The 23,176-nt window shown below is 41.0% G+C and overlaps 1 long non-coding RNA gene across 2 annotated transcripts in view; it reads left to right on the top strand.

Annotated features, from left to right (window-relative positions):
* Positions 1-21,225, top strand: part of LOC146507965 (uncharacterized) — a 59,514-nt gene extending 38,289 nt beyond the window's left edge. For both annotated transcript variants that reach the window (XR_014876834.1, XR_014876833.1), the window contains one exon: positions 6,211-21,225. This is a non-coding gene — a long non-coding RNA (uncharacterized LOC146507965). The remainder of the gene's footprint in view (positions 1-6,210) is intronic.
* The last annotated feature ends 1,951 nt before the right edge of the window (positions 21,226-23,176 follow it).

Genomic DNA, 23,176 nt, shown 5'->3' with positions numbered 1-23,176 from the left:
CTGAACGAGAGAAAAGAAAAGCAGGTGATGTGAGATTGACGACTTAAATACTTCATCAATCAATGCTGCAGCCAATGTGTTGTTTGGTGATTGGTGGAGAATTCAGGCAATCCATCTTTCCTACCAGCAACTGACATTCAAGATTCTCCTCAGGTTCTCCATGTATTGCCTTTATTTCTTTATTTCCAGGGTTAACCTAGGCTGCAGAATATGTGTGTTTGTGCGTGTTGAGGTGGAGGGGGTCCACGCTCTCCTTTCATCTGTTATTAGAGTCTGTTAGACATGTATGCTGCAGCAAAATCTGGCACCCACACACACACACGCAGGAGTACAACACTCAAGTCAGCTCATGAGCAGCCTTCCCATGCTAACGAGATCGTTTCACAGAAATTTGAAGGCATTAGTGTAATTACTGTAATTATATTTAAATGAGATTAAACGCAAGACGACGGGCAACATCATCTTTGAAAATGTGTTTTAAATCGCGTGTCGTCTGGTCGATTTTTTCTTGCAGGAAATTAGCTGAATGGCTTCATATTTGAGTTTTGAACAGTTCACAAAATTCAGAACGCAAATGCTAATCTGGTGCAAGAAAACGTCGCCGGAATGTTCACGTGTGGAAAAGAAAGAGAAGATATACTGTCTCACAAAAATTGCAGGTTTATATTTTTTTTACTGTGGATAAACCATTTTCTAAAAGGAGTGTTTTAGACTCAAAATGTGTCAAATCAAAGCTGATAATGTAAGAATTCCTCCTGCCACCCACCCCCTGGATTTCTGCACCTTTAAACCTTACAGTTTATTTCCTGACACATTATTCTTTCTTTTTTTCATCTCACTGTCTTCCCCCAGTGTGGCCATAGTAATACTGAAGCCCCTGGGTTTTGCTTAATTAAAATACATCCTTTTTCTTTTCCCCTCAGAGTCCAGCGATAGAATAACTATGCAACAGGGTTAGCTGTATTTAGCTCCTTGAGGAGTTACCCAGTGTTGTGTCAGGCAGCCACTCACAGCTAAATCAACAACAGAGAGCGAGGGAAAGAGAGAGAGAGGGTATAGTATAGGAGGAAAAAACAGGGGGGTACTGGAGGGCTCCCACATCGTGTAAACGCCTAGCTTTTCACACTGAGCGGCATTTTCATGCTAAGCTCCCAGCTTGAACTGAAATCCTCTCACTTATCCTCAAATCCGAGATGAAATACTGTCAGATGTACTGTGATCCAGGGAATTTAGTAGGAGACTGACAGGCCGGGTGGAGAGACATATGAGTGACTGATACCGAGAGGCACAAGTGCGCTTGTCCGTGTGGAGGAGGAGCAGGGAGAGAGGGGCGACGACTGTGAGGGGAGGAGATTTTTATCTGATGATTTGTCAGAGGCACAAAGAGTGACTCGTGTCAGTTAGGTGACGAGTAACAAAAAACCCCAAAGTAGCACATTGTCACATGATCCAATCATTTTGCGCAACATACTTTGTTAATGTATAATGTATTCTTTTATACTGAAATTTAAATGATTTCTTTTTTTTTTTCCCCCAAAAAAATGTCTGTATTTGATTTGTGAAAGTGTGCTGTACACGGAAACACTTTCCTCACGCTAGTATTGCTCTCATCCGTCAGTCGGATGCTTTATGTGGGGTATTGGGGCTGATATTTGGAGGGTGTGTACATCCCTCATCTCTGAATAGCTCTAAGGCACAAGCAGGAAATGGAGTCCTGGCATTTTGTTTTGCATCAGTGCTCCTCTTTATTAGAGAGGAACAGAATCGACATAGAATTATAATTGGAAAATTGTAAGCTTGCTTTCATTACAATTAGCCAGATCACAGGATGCAATAAACCAATTATTTTACTTAAAAGCAAGTTTCCTCATCACTCTGCAGTGCGTCGCAGGATGTGTAACCTCATCCCACATGGACGTGCCAGTGAAACAGCAAACTCTCTGTCTCCTACTCTGTCGCTCCCCGCTTACATGTAAACACCAGCATGCTTGAGTGTGTTCAGACAGCTGAACATACACTGACATATGAACGCCATTTAGCGGCACCACACGGGCGCGCAAACACACACACACACCTCAACAACATACAAATAATTGAGTAAGATTTGCTGGTACATTAAGTTTAATGTGTTTGACATTTGGCGGGAGGAAATGGTGGGCCCGAAGTGGAGTAGCCGGGTCTTTCTTCAATCAGGGCACTGCAGGGCTTCATTTTACAACCCCGACGCAAACCCAGACCCGTCAAAGCTAATTAGCGCCGTTGCAAATGGATGCAGGTCATGGCTCTCAGCGGATTGGTCCACAGAAGGGTCGCCAAAGGTCAAACCTCCAGTATGGAATGATATAAACAATCATCTATAGACCACAAACCAATCAATCCCTTTTAACACTATCCACTTCCTGGTCGGCTGCTCTCAGATGTCAGAGGTCAGTGTACAAAAAGACAACTGAGCCAGTGGGTTTGGGAGTGGGAAGCATATCCAACTTATTATCTATGTATTTGTATTTTACCAGCAAAATATCAAATGCATTTAAATCTGTTCTCTGATAGCTTTTGTTATGTATGTATATGTGCATGTCTGTTCATTTATTATTTTCCACTGCCTGCATGACAAAGCTTTAGATCTTGGAGAGGCAAATCCTGTGTATTTAGTTAGTCTTTCATGAACTCTATACTACATAAAAAGCAATAAGAGTGGAGTGAATAAAAAAATGATCTAAAACCATCTTCTTTCTTTGCAGCTAAAGCACACTGTGTGTGTGTTTTCATGCACACTGAATAAAGCCACTTCAACATCAACATGAAGTTCCGCAATTAGCCGGGCAGAGAAAAAAAGGACAGAAAGACAGCGAGAAAGGAAGAGAGGAGGGGTGGGGGAGGAAAAAGGATGGAAACCAACGCTTGAGGAATTGAATTACCAGAGCCTTTTCTCATTATCATTTAGCCGTCTTTTATGGCCCACCAGTAAGAGATGATGTTCCCATGACCCCGCACAATACACAGACATATTATTCAATCCTGCCTCGATGAAATTCCTGCAAATAAAACCTTTGTGCCGGGCAACAGCTAATTATTTGACAGATTGGCCCCCTTCTGGCTCAGGTTACAGTGTGGAGTGGCCATGTTTTAGTCCCCCACTCTCCACCTCCCACCCAAGCAAGAACACCACCAGCACTCCCTCCCCGCTCTCTTCCAATCCTGGTGCAGAGAGGGGCCACTTTGACAAAATCCCAGAGGGCCTCATTCTTTTCAGGAGATTATATATTTCTGCCCCCCCCCCACCCCCCACCCCCCTCCCTTCCCAACCATCTATCCATCCAAAATCAGGGAAGCGTGATGTGTGTGTGTGTGTACAGATGGGGGTTCTGTGTGTCAGTGACAGCAGTCATTTCATAGTTTAAAGGGTTTTCTCAAGCAGAAATATTTAATCTTCCCACGAAAACAAAGTTTGGTGGTGAAAGACCATGATGGAAAGACAGAAAGAGAGATGTAAAAAAAAAAAAACGAAAAAAAAACCACCAAACCATGTCAAATATGTGTTTTGTTACACTCTATTTATACTTACTTTGAAGAAATGCTGTACCTATGAATCGAGCATAATTTTTTGTAATACCAAATTAGAGAGTGGGGAACATTAAGGGATTAAAGTTTTGGGTGGGCATGCCTTTGGCTTTGATTCAGTCCACTAATAACAAGAGTTTGTCATTAGTGTTCGGACATGGACCACCAAGATAAATGCCAACACATGTTTAAATTATCTGGAGAGTAATGGCATTTTCCTTCAGCCCTTTCCCTTCCCATAAAGGTCCCTTGTTGACTCAACTATGCCGACATTTTGAGTTATCAGCTCAGGTTTAATCTGTTGCTTACTTTGCACCCATGCAGATGGAATAATTCAAGAGGTTGTACGTGTTAAAGAGGTTAAAACAAAGCAATGCGTAGAAATGATGTAAGGGAAGGCCACTGGGGAACAATGACATTTAATTACCGTGGATTTTAAGCATACATGAAATGTATAAACATGTTATATATAGAAGGATGACAAACTGTGATAAACACTTTCTCAGTTACACATATAATAATATATAATATAATAATATAATAATATAATTATATATATATATATATATATATATTATATATATATATATATATATATATGTTACTATTGACATTTGTTTATTAAATCAATTGAACTAGATACAGTCATTTAAAAACTGCCATATAATTGTAATAGTGAAAATGCCACAACTGAAAGAAAAAGTCACAGATTATTTTTATAATCTTGACGCAGTGCTTGTAAAACCACAACACTTTTGCCTGTCACCCAAGAGAACTAAAACAGGGAACTACTGCTACTGTGTGAGGCATTTCTGCCACAGCCTTTCTGGAAATTGCCAGAGATGAATATTTCTAAACGGGGAATTGATATCAAATAATGAAACAACCTGAAAAATGGAAGTTGGAGTTGGACTTAGAGGAAATCAAAAGGATTGTTGAAATGCCAAATTCTGAGGCCATGCCAAGCAAATGCTGCACTGTGACCAGTTTGTCTGCAGTTTCCGTGCTAAGATTGGTGTTGTGACATATCAGGACAGGATGTCCTCTGAATCTGGCAAAGTCTTAACAATCCAACCCTTTATATATGAACTAACTATATGCAAACATCTTTAAAAAAAACAAAACAATTTTGCCTTTTTTTAATGTACATCACCCCGTAAACACCACTTTGAGCTTCTGCTCCCAACAGTTACACCCTTTTGTTTTTCCACCTCTTGTACGGTGAAATTCTTGCTGGGATCCAGTTGCATGTCTGGGATGCTCAACTACTGTGTTCACCTGGCATGAACCCAAGTGAGCAGAGCCTAGAGTATTCATTGCTCAACCTGGGTGAAGGTCATACAGTCCAGCTCTTCCCCACTTCGCTCCCCAGTGAGCAAACATATGGCCATGGAGCACCTTGAACATGTTTGGGTGACCAGAACTACTTGGCCTGGGTTGCCACGGCAAAGAGAAAAAGTGGCACTAAGGGAGGTTTAGGCCTAACTTGCTAAAGCAGATCAAGGATAAGGAGGGAATCGGAGGCTGCCAACAACTGAGATCATCAATAACTAGTTGCTTGCAAACACTGAAAGCCATGTAAAGTCACCCAGCCGTGCATGCACATGGAAATCTACAGAGTTTCTCGCCTGTCTTGTTTCTCCTCCCCTGTTTCTGTTGATATAAATGCTTGTAATCATAAGGTACAATATCATCACCCCATTGTTCAAACAGCCAAGCCTCATCTAATCGCTTCCACGTTTCCTCAGTGTTAAGCTCATTAGTGGGTGACCTAAAGGCATGTAGGGAAAAAAAAAAGAAAAGACAAGCAAGAGAGACAAAAAAAATCTTTGGATAATGGATGCTTGCTGTTTTGAGACAGTAAAAATAAACAGGTCTGCAGCTTTGATAATGAATATGCTGCAAATGCTGGCCTACAGTGTGAGTTTATCACAAAAGTCCAACTAATAAGCCTGACTAGTGCGTATGTGCATGCATTTTTTAATATACATTTGGAGCAGTGTGCATGAGCATGCCCAAAATTGAGTCCTTCATTCTATGTGTCGCTGCATGTGCATGTATTTACCTTCCGGCTGGCTGAGGGTTGGGGGTAGGGATGGAGAGGGTGTCGGAGATGACGATTCGCCGCTAGACTTTGTGAATGGGGATGTGAAACTGTCTCTGGTGTCTGAACGTCCGGCCCAGGTGGCGACTGGAAGGCTGACTTCATTAGCCTTAAAGAGGAAACAAAGGAAGATGCATCGTAAAAAAGTGCCATCCCTCATCTGCAAGGCCACCGCCTGACACATTAGGAATCTGTATGCTCAATTAACCACTGGCAGGCTCATTTTTCCTCTCTCTCTCGCTCTCTATACCACACTCTCTCTTCCCCTTGCTCTTGATCAAACAGAGCGAGCGGGAGCGATCACACTAGATAGAAGCGAAACTCAGTACATAGCGTGTTTGTGAAGTTTGATGTATTTCACTTGCACGCTAACTGCAGTAAGTTAAATGGGAAAAAATACTTTTTTGTCAAAGTTTTAAAAAAAGAGTACATTTTTTGTAAGCTTAATGATTGCAGTTGAACACATTCAAAACCCCTCCCTATGAATTCTACAGCTGTGTAATTTTATTCTTATTATCATTTATTTATGTATTTTTTTGTTACAGGAGGAGAAATGTGATGCCTCAGAATAGAAGAAATCAGCTTTAAGTGGTATGTAGTTTATTTGGGACTTATTTTTACTTGAAAAGTGCACAAAAATATGATCCCCACTTATATATTCTTATATGTTCTATCAGAACTCATAAGCATAATTATACGCACAGGTGACAAATGAAAGGGAAAGACGACATCAAGTGTCGAACATGCTGTTGAACAATGGGTTGTAATGAAGTTGTAATGAAGGGTTTTCTAACGTCACACAAGATGTAAAAGAGCTATGTCCATCGATATTGAAATAATGTTTTTATTAAGCCTTTTCAACTTCTTAACTTTTTTGTTCAAACCCATGTTACTTGGTGTGCTTCATGTGTTCTGCATATCACATAAACTTGAGCCGGCAGCCTTAAGAGATGAGAAATGGGCCACAGAGTTTTCAGTTTGTTCAAACTATGCACCTCCTAGATTTGATCCTTTCACACTTGCAGCCCCAACCAGTGCTCACACAAGTGAGGAAATTTATCAGACTTTGTACAGCTCCATCTGGAGGGAGTAGTATATGTAGTAATAAACAGAGTTTAATGTGTCCAATCATATAAGATAAACACAGGGACGGCAAAGGGTCCTCCTCATGTTTTGTTGATGGAAACGCATACATGATCACACAAACACACACACACACACACACACACACACATAAATCAGACTTAAATCATATCAACAGTTCTCTTGAGCTGGGTGTCAACCTGAGGATCTTTATCTCACTGAGTTTGAAAAATGACACCTGGCTAAGGTGGGGCTTTGCTGTGTGTGTGTGTGGAGGAGGTCACCCTGATACGCATCAACCTTTGATTAACGATTTGAGCACAACACTCTTTAAAAAGCACAGGCATCATAGCTCAGGAGGCCTCCATCAAACCCTTCGCTGCACTTCACAAGCCCGACTTCTTTTTATGATCTGACCCACCCATTTTCTTTCTCCCGCTCTCATGCCACCTCACTCCCACCCACGTCCCCTTCGCTATCACCTTTCTTTTGAGGCCTATCCAGAGAGATGAAAAATAGCAAGCAGCTGGCCGAGCACTTCTTTCCCTGTGTCAGGGTCAACAGTTCAGCATGCTGATAGAGACCCTTACACCTTTTTTTTTTAATAAGAGCTCCCCTACACTCACACAGGTCACTTTGCTGCATCGCTGGACAGCCGTACTCCTGCCATCGTCTGCGCTCCCTTTCATTATATTTCTTTTTTCATCGCTTTGTGAGTCGCTGATTGATTGATAGCTGCTGCTTTTAGGTTAGTAAAACACTCCAAATGTACTTCGATTGATACAAAATAAATATTTACATATTAATAATTAATGCATGCTATCTGTTGACTGGGGTATGGGTATAAAGAACAGCCTCAGCCTGTCAGAATTTGGCTGAGGCTGTTTTTTGGCTTCATGAGGCTAAGCTAATAAACTTTTTGATGCTTGCTGCAGTTCCAATGTAGCTCCGTGTGGATTGACAGCAGAGGCCACTCTGGTCAGATTTTGAGTGGGCTCAGAAAGAAGTGCTAATCATAATGCTGAGCTAGCCTTGTTGAGCAGCTAATTACCTCCATTATGAAGATGCAGAGGCCTGATCAGAGGCGCCTCTGTGTGTACATGTGTGTGTTTTATATGTGTGTGTGTGCGTGCGTACTTTCCTGTGCCGATTAAAAAGGAGGATTAGCCGTCCGTCCAAGACAGAGGAAGCCGGGCTGGGGGGGTGGGGGCTGGTGGTGGTGATGGTGGTGGGAGGAGGGTGTCCCCCCTCCTGGAGACGAGCCCTGACCTTCTCATTTCATCCTCATTAGTATCTCATGTCAACAGAGCAGCCACTCCTTAATCATCTGCTATCATCCCAGGCCTACATACACACACACACACACACACACACAAATAAAGACACAGAAAAACACAAACGGGCAAACAGGGCTACTTTTACAGACAGGGACCAGCACATCCTGAATACCCATTTATACTGAATATGAATGTATAAAGATCATTTTACAAGAAGAGTATATATTGCATGTATGTATGTATGTAATGCATAATTTGTTACTTCAGTTTTCTGTGAAAAATATTCAAACTTCTGGGAACTCTGATTACAGTAACACTGCATTCTCAGCGTGGACTGTTAAATATTATTTGTGATCATGTAAAATGCCCTCTCAGCCACAATTAGGGAAGTGGTACCAAATGTCAAACTGTTTTTACTTTTCCCCCCTTATTCATCTGCTTCTATTTTCTTTTTTTCAACAAATCCAAATTGTATTTGTTGGATTCGGTGTATGGGATGTGTTGTTGGACAGCAGCATAGCTGTGTGGTACAGGGTGGGCTCGTCTGTCTGTGTCGGCCTCGGTGCCACGGAGGCCCCAGCAGGGTCGAGGGGAGCTGGGGCTCAGGGTGCCAGCACAAATGAGCTCCATTCATTTCCCCACTTCGGCATATGGTGGCCTATTGTCCTCGGCCACAGAGGCAGAAGTGATGCAATTTGTTGGCATGTCCTGTCATTTTCACAAACTGTCCATCCCACTGAGGCCCCGACCAGCAGAAGACAAGCAAGGGCAGCTTGTTGTTTTACCAGATAACATGTGTAGTTGTGCGTATGTGTTTACTGTATTCAATCCAGAGCTGATGGCGACACTCCAAAACAGAATAGAGACATATGTTGTGATCCGTGCAAATATTTTGATGAACCAGAAACACAAGGCAGAAACAACAGGATCAATGAGAGGAAATTACTCCGATTAAATCTCCCTGAAGATTATGATATGCAGTATGTATGTCAATCCCTTTTGTTTTCCAATACTGTTGTCTTACAATACTTTATCCTTATTTAGAGAATAAGATCTAATCTGATCTGGGCTTTAAGACATGAAGCTTCCTTATTTGCTTAATGGTAGATTTTTTAAAAAGCCAGCAGCATTAAAAGGAAATCAAAACCAACGTAAAAAGAATACACACTGAAACCTCAGATTCATGAGTGAGAGTGAACTGAGCAGCTCACCCGTGCCTGTTCCTGGTTTCACTATGCCAACCATGAAGTTGCTGTCTGCGAGGAGAGGGGAAGGAGTCTTGTTTAACTTCCTGAAAAAGCAAACTTTTGACATGAGGTGCACAATATTAGCAATGCAGCAGCAGAAAGAAAGAAGTGTCTAGACATAACTACATTTAGGTCAGACAGAGGAAAACATATGATCGCACAGTCATGCACAAAATAATGGGAGTACATGGTGTTGACAGGCAATTGAATGACCAGGGTCAAATGTCACTGAACCCATTCCATGCTAACATTTGTGAGTGTGCATGTGTGCGCACCACATCCCTGCTTCATGCTGTGGTGTCGCTCGCTCTTGGCTGCATTTTGGTCAGAGGTTTTCTTGGGTGCAACCGCACCCGACTCTCCCACGCATGCACACTCTCACATGTGATGGGAACGTGGGCTTTCCACTGAGCTCACGTGAAGAAATCAGCGGGAGCACCTTCAGACAGAAGTTGACTTCACTTTAGCCTCTTTGATGATTGATGACGTTGGTGCTTGTTTCACTGGATGTAAGGAACAAGTGGCCCCTCAGAGACTCATTACACCTCAGCAAGATTTGGAGAATAGAGTGACACTGCTCCCGATTACCAGATTCATCATTTGTATCGGACTGAGTTGCTGCTTCACAAATGCTGGATGGCGAACTAAACCAAAACTACTGACGTGGTTTTATGCCTTTTGCTGCAAAAGAGCTAAAGAAAGAAAAAATAGTGGCAAATGTGATGTGAGCTGCATTTGTTTATTTTTCCCTCACATGAGACATGCATAAACAGTCAGATAATCCATCTTTGTCCCCCCACGCAAACATTTAACCAGGCTCATCTTATACCCCAATCATACATCCCTGACCTCAATCCTGGTCACACTTCTCTCCATTTGCTCCCCCCTTCAACCCCGCCCTCGTTCTTCCAGCCACCATGCTTTGGTAGCATGGATCCTTCTCCGGCCCTATCCTTAACCCCATTTTCACCCTCCACCCCCACCTATCCTCCAAACCTGTCAGGGACTGGCTTCCCATGTCCATCAGCGAGTGATGGATGAGGTGGAAGGTCGTCACCCCACTCTCCAGAGTTCACTGATCCTATCAGCCATGCAGACACCTCCAAATCAAAGGGGGAGAGACATTACTGAAATCATGCAATTAGGGTAAGAAACTTGGCTTTGCAGAATTTGCTTTTAGACGGATGTGCAATTGGCCATGAGTCATAACTCGTATATTCAGTGTCATTTTTGATGCTTTGTACAAAGAAAACTGCAACAAGGAAAATTAAAAGTATCAGTTCAACCGTGTTTTATGTGTTTACTTTTAAAGCGCGCACAAGCTCAATCTGTTGCATTGCATCTTGCTTCCACGGGGGAAGATTGAGTGGAAGAAGAGAGTATATATAGTGTTATTTCAACAGGCTACACAAGAAAAAGATTGCTTGTTGTGTTAGGCAAAGTGCGAAGATTTATTGGATTTTCTTACAATAACAAGACTGCTTCTCATTAAATAGATATCCAACATTCCCTTGAAAAATAGGAATTATTTGCCCAAAGTGATTTCCCATAAAATGCAACGAAATTTGATTGCACCCTGGTATAAACTAGAGAAGAGTATCACCCCTGACTGACCTTAAATTGCCTCTTGATGCCTATGGCGCTGTAGGAAAAACAGTAGCCCTATTGGTTCATTTCACATATGTCGTGGTAAACAAAGCTACAGGATATGATTGGTGATTCAATTGCTGAGGAAATCAAAGAAGGCAACCTCAGAACCTGGATAAGTCTGCCCCCAGTTTTCCAGCAGCAGAGAACAAGGCGGCCAAAGGATGCAGGATATTCTCTCACTGATATCATTCTGTCGGAGGGAGATTGATAAACTATAAACACACGGGAAGAATAGACAATGCACAATGGTGTCAAGCGTCTTTGCTGACAGGAGCGTAGATCAATGTTATTTCCCGCTTTTGCAAAAATACCTAATTCCCCTTATTTAATCAAGTGTCTCCTTTCTCTGGCCCTCCTGGCTGATTTATTACACCCACTGCCTTTATGAGTACCTGTTTCATTTTCTTGTCTCTGCTCTGACATCTAAAGTGATAGGAATTTTATGCTTTTGATAACAATATGAGTTTCACTTTGCCCCAGAATTCATAGGCTTGTCAGCAGCCAATAAATAACAACTGCGTGGCACAAAAAAAATCGCTTCCACGACAAAACATCCACCTAATGGGATTTACCTTGGGATGAAGAGGATGAAGCTTTGAATAGAAGAAACAGAGAGAAACAGAGGGCTGCACGGGGGGGATGTCAATGGGAAAAATGCAGGATCTCGGTAAAAAGGTCATGTCAGCAAGAGCGCGAGTGCAAGATGTTTTCCGGTGTCTTCTCGTCAGGATTCATAATTGGTGGGCTGTCATATGAGCATTTTGATAATGTCACATGAACATAAATGCCACGTTGTGACACACTGTTCTTCAGTTTGTACAGCAGGGGAGCTCGAACAGTGTCACGGCATGGATCTTCGATAAAAGACATTAGAGGTCACAGACATCTGTCTGACTTTATCCCAAAGCCCAAGAAGTGTGAAGATGTTGACAGTTATGCTTCTTATGTCACAACTTGTTTCAAGATATAATCTTCACCATTATTGTCAAAAGTGTGTATGTGTATAACATAAAATTAATGCACTCTGTTACTTAAAGACTCCCTAGAGAATTAAATTCGCCACACTACCACTATTCATTACATTACTTTTGTGTTACTGTGTCACATGGCCTGAGAGCCACTCTTATATATAAACTTTAGGCTACAGTTTCACACACTGACACAAATCCTAACCCTTATGAGAACACAGGATCTTTTTTTTAGTGTTTAAGTATAAACACAAAGCTGACAGCAACATTGAAAACCAGCCAAGCACTACAGACCAATCGCCGCAGAAAGAAACGGGTACAGGTAGAACTGGAGGTTGCACTGACTTCTCTTCTCAGTTTTTGTTACCTGTTGAAGATCAGATTCTATCTTCTTGGCTGGTGTCAGGAAGCAACCGGCTTTAACATGGCTCTGGGTTCTTTGCTGCTAGTTTTGTGTTTGCACGGTGCCCTTATTGTCCTTTTGTTTGTCCTTGCATGCAATGAAAATAAAATTTAATTCCAAATATCCACATTTCAAAAGGTCTATACCACTCCATCATTTTCTCCTCCCCGCACATGAATTGAAGGCAGCTGATGGTACTCGAGGGGCACAAGACAAAAAAAAGAAAAAAGAAAAATAAAGACATGTTAGTTGAGCTATTGCAGAGATAATTGATGGTACCGTATAACACAAGTATATGTCAGTATTGAATTTAATAGTAACACTATGAGTAACAGTACCGTGTAACAGAGAAATGCAATTTGATTACAGTAATACGCAATGCTAAAAATGAGACAAGCATGACTCAAATCCTTCATCAACAGTAATATATTTGACAAGAGCAGTGTCAGCATTGTTTAGCGGGAACAAAGTCTGCAAAGGGAGGAGTTTGGGGTGCATGGATAGGTCAACAAAACATGAACTATATATATATATATATATATATATATATATATATATATATATATATATATATATATATATATAAACCTGAAACATACGTAATATTGCTGAATTAGCTCAAAAGAATGACTAGCAGTCAATCATAGCTGCATTAAGTTACTGCCTGTCTGATTTTCTTTGACCGTGTTAGTACATTTCACCACAGTCCACATTAAAAGTTCACTAAAGTTCAGTTGATGTTTAGCAGTGAAAGTAAGAATTATTTTCCGAAAGGTCTAATCAGCTACACTCTACTGTGAATATATGTATGCTGTGAATGAAGAACTGCGGTTTCCATTAAAAAAGCTCTCTGCCCTCACTTCTTTATTCTTCTCCCCCTCTGTTGGACCAATCACTTCCATCTGTGGTCAGCTGTAAAAAAAAAAAAAAAGTGTGAGAAAGTAATACAAAAAATATTCTCATATGCATATGAAAAATCATATCCTGATTGTAGCCCTGAGAGATTAAATAGATTTATATTGACACTTCCTCACATTCCACTGACAAATTGGCCGTTTCTGCGTCGTTGCCAAAAACCTGCTGGTTACCTAGGCAATGACATTAAACGGCTCTTTACGTGTGATAAAGTCAAACAAAGATGACGCACTGTATCCAGCAACTATAGCTAAGGAATAGGAAGTAAAATGTCAAGCATTTCAAAAGGAAGCTGCTGTAAACTGTGGTTATGGAGACTATAACAAATCATTGCCCAGACCTAAAAGTCTCTTTGTTCTGGTCCTGGTCCAGTGAATATTATGGCTCTGAGTGAAGGAGGGAGGAGAGTTAGATGTTTTTTGTATATCCCTACTTGAGCCTTGTGTGTGCTTGGCACAGGGGCCTCAAAAGAGCACAAAGAATAGAAGAGGCAGGGTCACAACAAGTATTCGGCGCTATAAGGGCTTGAACTGGCACAGGCTCTTGGCATGTGCACAATGCATGTTGGGATGGCAGTGTCTAAGAGCCTCCTGACAGAGACACAAGCAGCTTGGGGTGGAACCAGCATCTCAGTGGGGACACAGAAAACGAAGGGAGGGAGACAAGATCAGAAGCAGAGGGGAAAATTGAGACAGATTTTCTTGCAGGTGTTGAGATAATAGACGAACAAATGATCTAATTGTTGGAGCACGAATCAAGGATTGGAGTCCCTCAGATGGTTCGGGGGGGAGGGGTTCAGAGATCACAGAGAAAGCAGGATTTGAATTACAAAGACAGTCTAGATGACATATGCTAACCTAAAAACCATGACTCAGATGTTCTTTCATATTCACAACTGTGAAATAGTTTAAAGCGCACATATTTCACATCAACAGGCCAAAGTTTTCATTTATCCAGCTTTTTTCTGCATTTATGGTTTATGGACAACAGGTCCCACTCACTTCATCAGGTTGACATTTATTCTCTGAATAAATTACTGTAATGTCAGCAAAGAAATGTATGCACTTATCCATTAATTTCCTTAGTAGGATAAAGTTAGTAGTACTGTAACTTGCCATCATTTGTCCAAAATTTGTTATTTTCCCAGCTTTTTGATTTTTTGTGAGCATGTTAGCCCAGTGACGTCAAAGCATCATTGCGCTCTTTTTATGTGGTCAGGCTGGGAATATTAAGGGAACTGTCTGAGGGACTTTTATGGTTAGATGACTGAGCGCCACAGCTGGCCTTCTTGAGTGTTCAGTGCTTATACCTACCCAAACTGGTCCAGGGAAGGAGAACCAATGAAGCAGGATCCAAGAGGCTCAGTGATGCACATGCAAAACCAAGTCTGCGCAATGTGGTGTTTCACCACAGAAGAGCTACTGTAGCACAATTCTTGATATAGGAAAGGTATCAGGATACATTTCATTGTGGCTTGGTGTGCACAGGGCAGTGCTGACCTGTGTCCACAATGCAACAATCAAAAAGGGTCCGCTACCTCGTTTAGTCATGATCTTTTTTAAATTCACATGCACACTTGAACTTTTGATGATGTCAAGGTTTGCAGTCCTGTTTCTCTACTGTAATTCCTTCTTTATTGTGTTTTATTAATTTCTCATCCTGTCAGGTGGTTTCTCTGTCCCCTCCTGGAGGTTGAGCCGTACCACTACATCACTGACTATTCACAAAATGCTTGTTCGGTGCAGCATATTAGCACGTACGGTTTTACATTAAAGTTACAGTCCCATAACATAGAAACACATTTATGCACAATCTAATCAACAAGCTCCTGCTTTAAATTATTCAGAAACACCCCTCACCTCTATCCATATTCTCCGGTGAGAGAAGCAACGATATATTTGGAACATCACACTTTTAAGAGCGTGAGCTTCAACTCCCCTGGGTCATTTTCTGCTCTGGTCTTAATTGAGAGTGTTCTGGAAAAATCATTACTATATTAATGATTTAACACAAAGTAACTACCTGCTTTTTTCCAGGAGGAAAGGGAGATTTGCTTCGAATCAATACCCATGCACGCTCATTATAAGGGGGGTAAAGTTATAGTAATTAGGCAGACACCAATAACTTTTTAATGATCTTTGTTTTTAATTGCATATTATCGGGTTGCACAGTCTGTGTGTTTATACCCAAATATAAGATAATGGTGAAAGGAGAAGTAGATTAAAGAGAGGAGGCACCTGCAATTTTTTTTCTTTCTTTTTTGTTTTTACTTCAGCAGCAAGAACAGATAGTCTGCAGAAAAAAAAGGAGGACAAATGTGACCATCCCTTTGTGTCTTTTCTTTTGTGCATCAGTTTACAAGTAATGTGCCCATACTGGCAGTCTGGGGTTTTGAAATATTTGTGAAATAACACTTCCCTTTCTGCTGTCTATTAGGCTGAGGAAGTGAAAGGACTGTAGACAAAAAAAAGGGGCACAAGGACCTTTAAGAGAAATCATTAATATTTCAGTTATATCATAGTGTTTCTATTAAACACTTACTGGTTAAGTAAAAAAATATTAATACAGTAACTGTTTATTCAGTCTGTTTTCAGCTGATTGCAGGCATCCGTGTGTCCCGCCGTTGATTAAAAGTATCATTTCGCCACTACAAAATAAAAGGTAATGAAAATATAAATTAAAATGAAGATAAAATGCAACTGCAATGGGCAGCCATCTGTTAGCTCTTAAAGGGGAAGTGGTATACTCGAAGCAGCGGAGGGCTGTGTGTCTCAGGAAGAATAAGAGAGGGAGTGGGATAAATGTGGTGATAGAAAGAGCCCAGGAATGCCAGGCAGGCAATCCAGGACTGCTCTGAATAAGCGAGCAAGCCAAGAGACGTTTTTCTTCTTCTTCTTTTTCCGCCCTTTGCCCCGCTCTGCCTCCCTTCTCCCTCCCTTCCTCGGCCTGTTCGCTCTGGCCGGTTCCCCCGAAACACCGCAGCAGATTGTCGATCCAACGACTCCCTTGTCAAGTGATTATCTAGGAGCTTTAATGTAATCTTCCACTCTCACGTACCATATTTCAATTACGAGTGCCATTGCGAAACAAGCTGCATATTCACTTCACCAATCGCCCCGCTGCTGCCTCAACAATGTCAACTGTAAAAGAACGCCAGCTGAAGGCAATTACGCATGTTTTCAGAGCCAATTATGATCGCTCTCACGGCGGCGGTTATGCCACAAGCAAGGGAGTGTTAGGAAATTTTTAATTTAATGACAATATGCTCATGGTAGGATTCAGCATGCGGCCCCCACTCCCAGGCCTGCCATTTCAGAATCCACAGAGGGAACCATTAGGCAGATAGGAAAAGATTATGGCCTCTCTCAAGGGCCACACTGGGAGCACAGGGATGGCCTCAGTAGTGCCGGGTAGATGGCATCCACTCATCCTCTCTGCAAGATCACAGCTGGCAGGGCCGAGTCCAAAGCGGAGAGGCAGGCTGGTTAGCTCGTCATCCAGTTTGGACTATGCCTGCAGAGGGAGCATAAACTCACACATTCTCACAGCAGATCGCAGGCTGAGAGATGCTGCAGAGAGAGATCAAAGTCTGCTCTGCGGGGCTTCCTTCTTCGACATTGCTGAGACACGGCCTTGACACCATTGAGTCTGAAAGCTTCTGGCAAATGGTCTTGAATTTGACATGAGAGGTTTTGGGGCTGTTTTTTTTTCCAAAATTGTGGAAACAAGTTTTCAGCTTTGTTCCAGAAAAAGAGCTTGGAGGAGGAAAAAGCTGTAAAATGACACACGTCACAGTAAAATTTATATATTTTTAAATTAATCTGTCAGTTACTGGTTATGAAGTAAATGACAATGTCATAATACATCTTTTAAAAGATCGATATTTTATGTTCATGTCTTTTACGAAAGCTGTTTTGCGTGCATGATCGCACGACCACTACAAGCAAGAGGTTACAGAACAGTCAGGTTTGTATTCACCGTCACAGCAGCAAAATAGGTTTTACAGAAAGAAAGCATATTGTTCGTAAATTTGGGTTTTAACGGTTTTAAAGGCTCAATTGTTCAAAAAACAAAATGCAGGTTAGATCTGAGCCTCCCCTCCCTCTCCCAGCGGGATGTTTGTATAAAACCCAGTCAGTTCTCGGGGGTAGGGGTTGACAGGAGAAGACATCGCCCCAGTCCCTGGGAGATTGGTGAACACAACACATATATTAATGCATTAAATGTGTTGACTGTGTTCAGCCCAGAGATGTAGGAGTGAGAGAGAGCGAGAGAAAGGTTTGGGGGAAGAGGAGAAAAAAAAGCTGTTGTTATGTATGGTGTTGTCTTGTATACCGTGCCTGGCAGTGTGTGTAAGTGTGTGTGAGGTGGGGGTGTTGGAGAAGTGTTGGCCAGATTATAAGGCCTGTGTTGAGAGATGAGGGATGGCCAACTTGTAAACAAGTGACAAGCGTCCTGGATGACAATTCCTAATCCATCATAGTGCTGTCAGCGGTGACCGGCGAGGTGACGGACAGCACCCAGGAGAGGGGACAGCTGGTGCACGTCAGTCCACATCATAATTCGATTTTGCACATGAGCCGAAACAGAAGAAGAGTCAGAAAGAAGAAAGAACTTTCTGTCAGTTGCCTTCTTCTCAGTCAGTCGTCTCCATTTTCTCACCTCTGTCTCATTCTTCATCGTTTTAAGGCTCTGAAATGATGTAATGTTCAATTATGGGGAGGAAAAAAGTGATGCCATCAATTTTGTAAAAGTTCCTTGTGAGTTCAGTTGAAAATGTAATCTTCTTACATATTTGTCAGCATTTACTAAGTGGCAAAAAACATTACTAAACTGACAATAAAGAATGCATAAGTTTATATAAGAACATAATATGCGTGAGGTTTTTTTTAAGTCAATAGAGACTGAAATGTTATCCTACTTAGTGACATTATCTTGCAATGCTACTCCAGTGAACTGTTTTGTTTGTTTGTTTTTCAGTGATAACAGGAATCTGTATAAAGAGGTTGGCTTTACTCCCAACTCATGACATGATAACACAGAGCCAGCCTAGCAAGTGGACTAGGCATCTGCCCCTACCCTCCACACACACACACACACACACAGACACACACGCACGCACGCACACACACAAACCAGCAGGGGGACCCAAGAGTGTTCAAACATCTCAAAATAAAGACTGATTAAAAAAAAATCTGCAGTAATCACACAAAACAAAATCAAAACATCTTGATGAATCTGTTCAGCTTGCATCAGAGCTGGTGTCATGTAACTACTTACAAGTAGATTACAACAAATATGTCCCCACAAAGTATTTATTCATCTGAGGTTGCAAAGTGAAAGATATGATGAAGCTATTTTTCCACGACTAATTACAGCATTACATTAAGTGTCAAATGAGCCCTGAGTTCAGTCAAGGTTTGGTGAGCTAATGTCAGCCGGCAGGTAGTTAGCGTTAATTTAATGTTAGCTAGCATTAATATGAAAATAGCTACATTTCGCCCCTTTAAGATAGACAACTCTATTAGTTTTACAGAGCTACACAGATTTAAGTTTTTAACAATACACAAACTTTCCTGCATGTTAGCTAGATTATGTTGTATGTAAACCATAGCAACCAAGTATAATGGCAAAGTATAGCAGCAAAATGTTATTTATGTCATTTTCTCTAGTCAACTTTATTCAGAACAAAAACAATATTAGGAATCACAATCTATGTGTAATAAAATTACCAACCAACTTATAAAAAGAGGCACATGGTAAGATCTTAAATAGACTGTGAGTGTTAAAGTGCTGAACATGTTCCCCAATGTTTTTTTGGAATTCTCATGTCTTTTAAGAGAAAATTAGATTTTTATTTTTTACATTTTGAAAACTTGTAAAGATCAGATGTAAACCAAACCTAGACTAAATATGAGAGATATTTGAGCACAGGTGTAAAGAGGCCTATGAGTATTAATCTTTCTTTTTGGCTGCTGGTGCGTTGATTTAGTTGCCCATGTTATGTCAAGGCCATCATTCTTTTCTTAAAGACCTTGCTTCCCTGCCAAACCAGGATTTCCGATTGAGGGGTCTCAATAACAACTTTGATGTGGACGGCGTTCTGGAGGGTGAAGTGAAAGGCGCTAGGGAGGGGGGCCACACAATGGCCTGACCTTCCTACTGCATCTGCACAGATCGCACTCTAAATGGTCACATTGATGCTGCTTCTTAGGCCTTTTCTGGGAGCCCTGATGGAGCCAACACTGGTGGACTGGGACACAGCAAAGCCTGGGCACCTGCCAAAAGACAGGGACAAATTGATTGAGACCAAGCTAGCTCCTCCTGCATTTAACCCCTGCTCCAGCACCAGTTGGTCCTTCTAAATCACCACATAAGAAAACAGAAAAAATGAACCCTAAATGGCGCTGCTGCTGCTAAAATATATCCTTCTTTAAATTTACTTTTATTATTTTCCATTTCAATTTTTCTTTGTTATTATTGTTGCCTGCTGATTGTATTCACTTCTGTTTTTACTCTATTTGTTAATTTCTATTTGGTTACATTTTCACTCAATTACTGAAAAAGTTGGCCTTCAGTCTTTTTGGCTCAGTTTGCAGGGGCACTTGTGAATAAATACAAAGTTGGAAGAGACTGCTTGCATTGTGCCAGAGGCATTGTCACTCGTAATGATGAAGGTGAAATTAAAAATCCCTATAAACCATGCTGTCTTTTACTTGAAAAACCAATTAAAACAACTGAGTTGATTTGCCATCCACTAAAACTACAAAAGCCTCCATCCTGTTAGTGTAGTGGGGTAATGCAACAAAGTCTGCTGCATGCTTTACCACTATTTTCAGTAATGCTGCACTGGAGAACAAAAGGGGGCGGTTATGTGTTTAAATTCTTAAATGCAAGCAAAGTTCTAGTCATATGCTTTCGTTTTATATCAGTATCAATAAATGCACTGCTTTCTTTCCACAGAGGGACACAGTTTTCCACCCTCAGATGTCTTGCTAGTACACATAAGGTCACCACAGAACAAGAGTGGGAAGAATCTGGGAGCAAAAGGCAAAATGGTTTGTGTCGATTTAAGCAAGAGGGTAATAGGAGGAGTGGGAAAAAAATCAATAACAACATAAAATTGATTTAGTGCGTGTCATAAAACATAAGTAAGTGCTCTGAGATGGAGAAAACTGGAGTCTCAATTTAATCTGCGCAAAAGCTGCACTGTACAGATGAAGTGATGTCAAGAGGGAGAAAGATAGGAAGAGGCTAAAGGAGAGTGGGTGGGAAGAAAGAAGAAAAGCAGGAGGGAGGACAGGGTAGCTCACAAGATTGAGAGCAGAAGATACAATAAAATCTAAAAGACAGACACTTAATTGTCATATTAAAGACTCTTTCCAGTGCTCGGCAGAGTGGAAGGTTAGCTCCCATTCATCATCTCGCTAACAGCCGCCTGAATGAAATCACAATTAAAATCTGCTCAGTATTGTCCCTGGAACGTTTCGCGAGCATTAATTTTTTCCCATTGATTCTCTACCCCCCATAAATCAGAAATGTTGCAGCGCATGCAATGGTTTATGGAGAGGGGATTATGGTGTTATGAAGCTAATGTAGCAGAACCGTCTCATTTACACACAGCCTCCCTGGCCAGCTTACAGGGGACGGAGTTATTACACTATTACACAGCCTATCACAAACACAACACACTGACGCTGTTTAAACGATACATTTAATTGGACAGTACTGTAGATTTACAGCTTTTATGATCATAACAGCATTGTGTTTTGAGGATTCTGTTCATTTGCAGCACAAAAGTGCAGTAGGAGAAGATTACAGCATTTGTCGCAGAAACCAATGATTCTCTAAACATCTCAGAAGGATTATCCAAAGCCCTGATCAGTTCCTATATATAATTTTCCAGTATATGGTTCTATGGTGTAGACTTTTACATCCTTAAAAGACAAATCCAAGCACTGAAGTTTAGTTTAGTCTGAAAAAGTTTTGCTCTGCCATTCCTAAGTTGCTATTAAAATATATAAAAAAATATTAAATGCCGTAATATAAAATAAAAGGTAGAAGAAGACACAATAAAATAAACAGATAGTTTTAAAGTAAGTAAATAATAATAATTAAATATAATTCTCAACAGAAATCTCCCTCACAAATAAGAGCCAGTGAGGCTGCTAGCTAGCTAGCTGCCCGCTAGGCGTTATCTCAGCTTCTTTTAAACATTCAGCATGACCTCGTCACCGTATTTGCAGTGGGTTTTTGTTTTAAACTTCAATAATGTAATTTGTAATCTGTCTCCACTCTTGGTTAGTGGTACTATGGTATTTTTTATGAACATGTTAGACAGTGCTTTTGCACTCCCTGCTAACCATGCTTGCTGGTTAGCTAATAACATAGCACACCCCCGCCTTCTGTGTAAATGTAATCAATTCAGTCTAAATGCTAAAATAAAGGCTTCAATACAAGGTGACAAGATGACTGGTGAAAGCACAGTGGCTACATCCATCTTTTAGATATAGTTTAAGACAGAGCGCAGTCGTTAGTGGGAATAATGCACAGCATTATTATTATTTGCAAGCATCTGGTCTTTGTCTGAAATCATTTTCTTGTCCAGTTGTTTTCTGCCTTACCTATTTTGCATAATAATTTAATCTGCTGTGAGCAGCAAACTGTCATTATGAAGGTGTATGTGATTTTTTTGTCATTACTGACAGGTGTCATGTCATGCAAAGCTAATTTGGTTCTACAAATTACACTGCATTGTATCGTAGAACTTTTAGTTTGTGTTAATTGCATGCATAAATTTCCCACTCATTTTGGACACTCAATAAATACTATACCATCTTTATCGTTTACAGCTGTGTTTTCCTAAGTAATATGAGCCTTGTAAAAGAACATGGGTAAATGCAACAGATTTGTGTTCACTGTGTTCTCATAGCACATTGTTATATTGTTGGTTTTTAATGGCTTGAGCCCATCAGCAATCCAAAATCCATAACTATCATAGTTCATTCTGAGGGAGTTAGATCAGAATGAACTACCCAAACATGACATCATCGTCACATAAACTGGTCCTGACACCAGCTAAAAAAGGAGATGGATCATGTGCTGTAGCTTTTTGATGCTGGAGAAGTTTATATTTTGATGAAGCCCTTAACTCATAGCTAGAACACCATCACCACCAGACATCTCTATACAATGAACACACACGCGCACACATAGAAACACACGCACTGCTTTTCCAACAGTGGTAATTGTATCTTCAGCGTCAACGGCTTAACAGGACCAAATCATAGGAAGTACCTCTTGGCTAAAGCAAACCACTTCTACTAGATGAAGTGCATATGTCTGCCTTTGTGCAAAGATGGCCTAACTGCAGTTTAACTTTATCCTATAACAATAGAAATGATATATACAAGCAGAAGTACAATGACCTTTGAAATTTCAATATGAAGATGAAAAGCAGCAAGTCTCTTTGACAGGCTGCCTCACAGCCAGTGTCTACATGTAAAAATGATGTATGTAAAGAGAAACATCCATAAGTGCCATGGCCTGCAGTCTTTCCCATACATGGCTTTTACTGAGCCTGGTGACATGTTGAAGGCACTGTATGCAACCACATGAATGACAGCTTTACAGTGTGCATAAAACTTCTCTGTAGACAGAGGCACACGGTTATACTGCCTGGTGTCTCCAGCTCTTAAGAAAACAGCATCAGGAAGCTTCTGGTATTAATGTGCAGACTGGAGTCGGACACTTAAACAGGGAATCAGTGCCATCTCTGCACAGCTCACGCATTCGTTCATTTACAAATTAGTGCTATTACCGAGGATTTTAATGACTGAAATGATGTTTATTTTACTTGTTTTTTCACTTATTAATGTAAACAGCCCTTAGTATAACACGATTTCCTCAGTATTTATGTAATCACAAGAACGATAGATCTTCATCCGGAATTTAGCACTCTTAAACTT

This window comes from Neolamprologus multifasciatus, chromosome 11 (genome assembly GCF_963576455.1).
Source record: "Neolamprologus multifasciatus chromosome 11, fNeoMul1.2, whole genome shotgun sequence".
In the NCBI taxonomy this organism is placed as follows: Eukaryota; Metazoa; Chordata; class Actinopteri; order Cichliformes; family Cichlidae; genus Neolamprologus; species Neolamprologus multifasciatus.
This window is presented reverse-complemented; position numbering and strand designations above follow the sequence as displayed.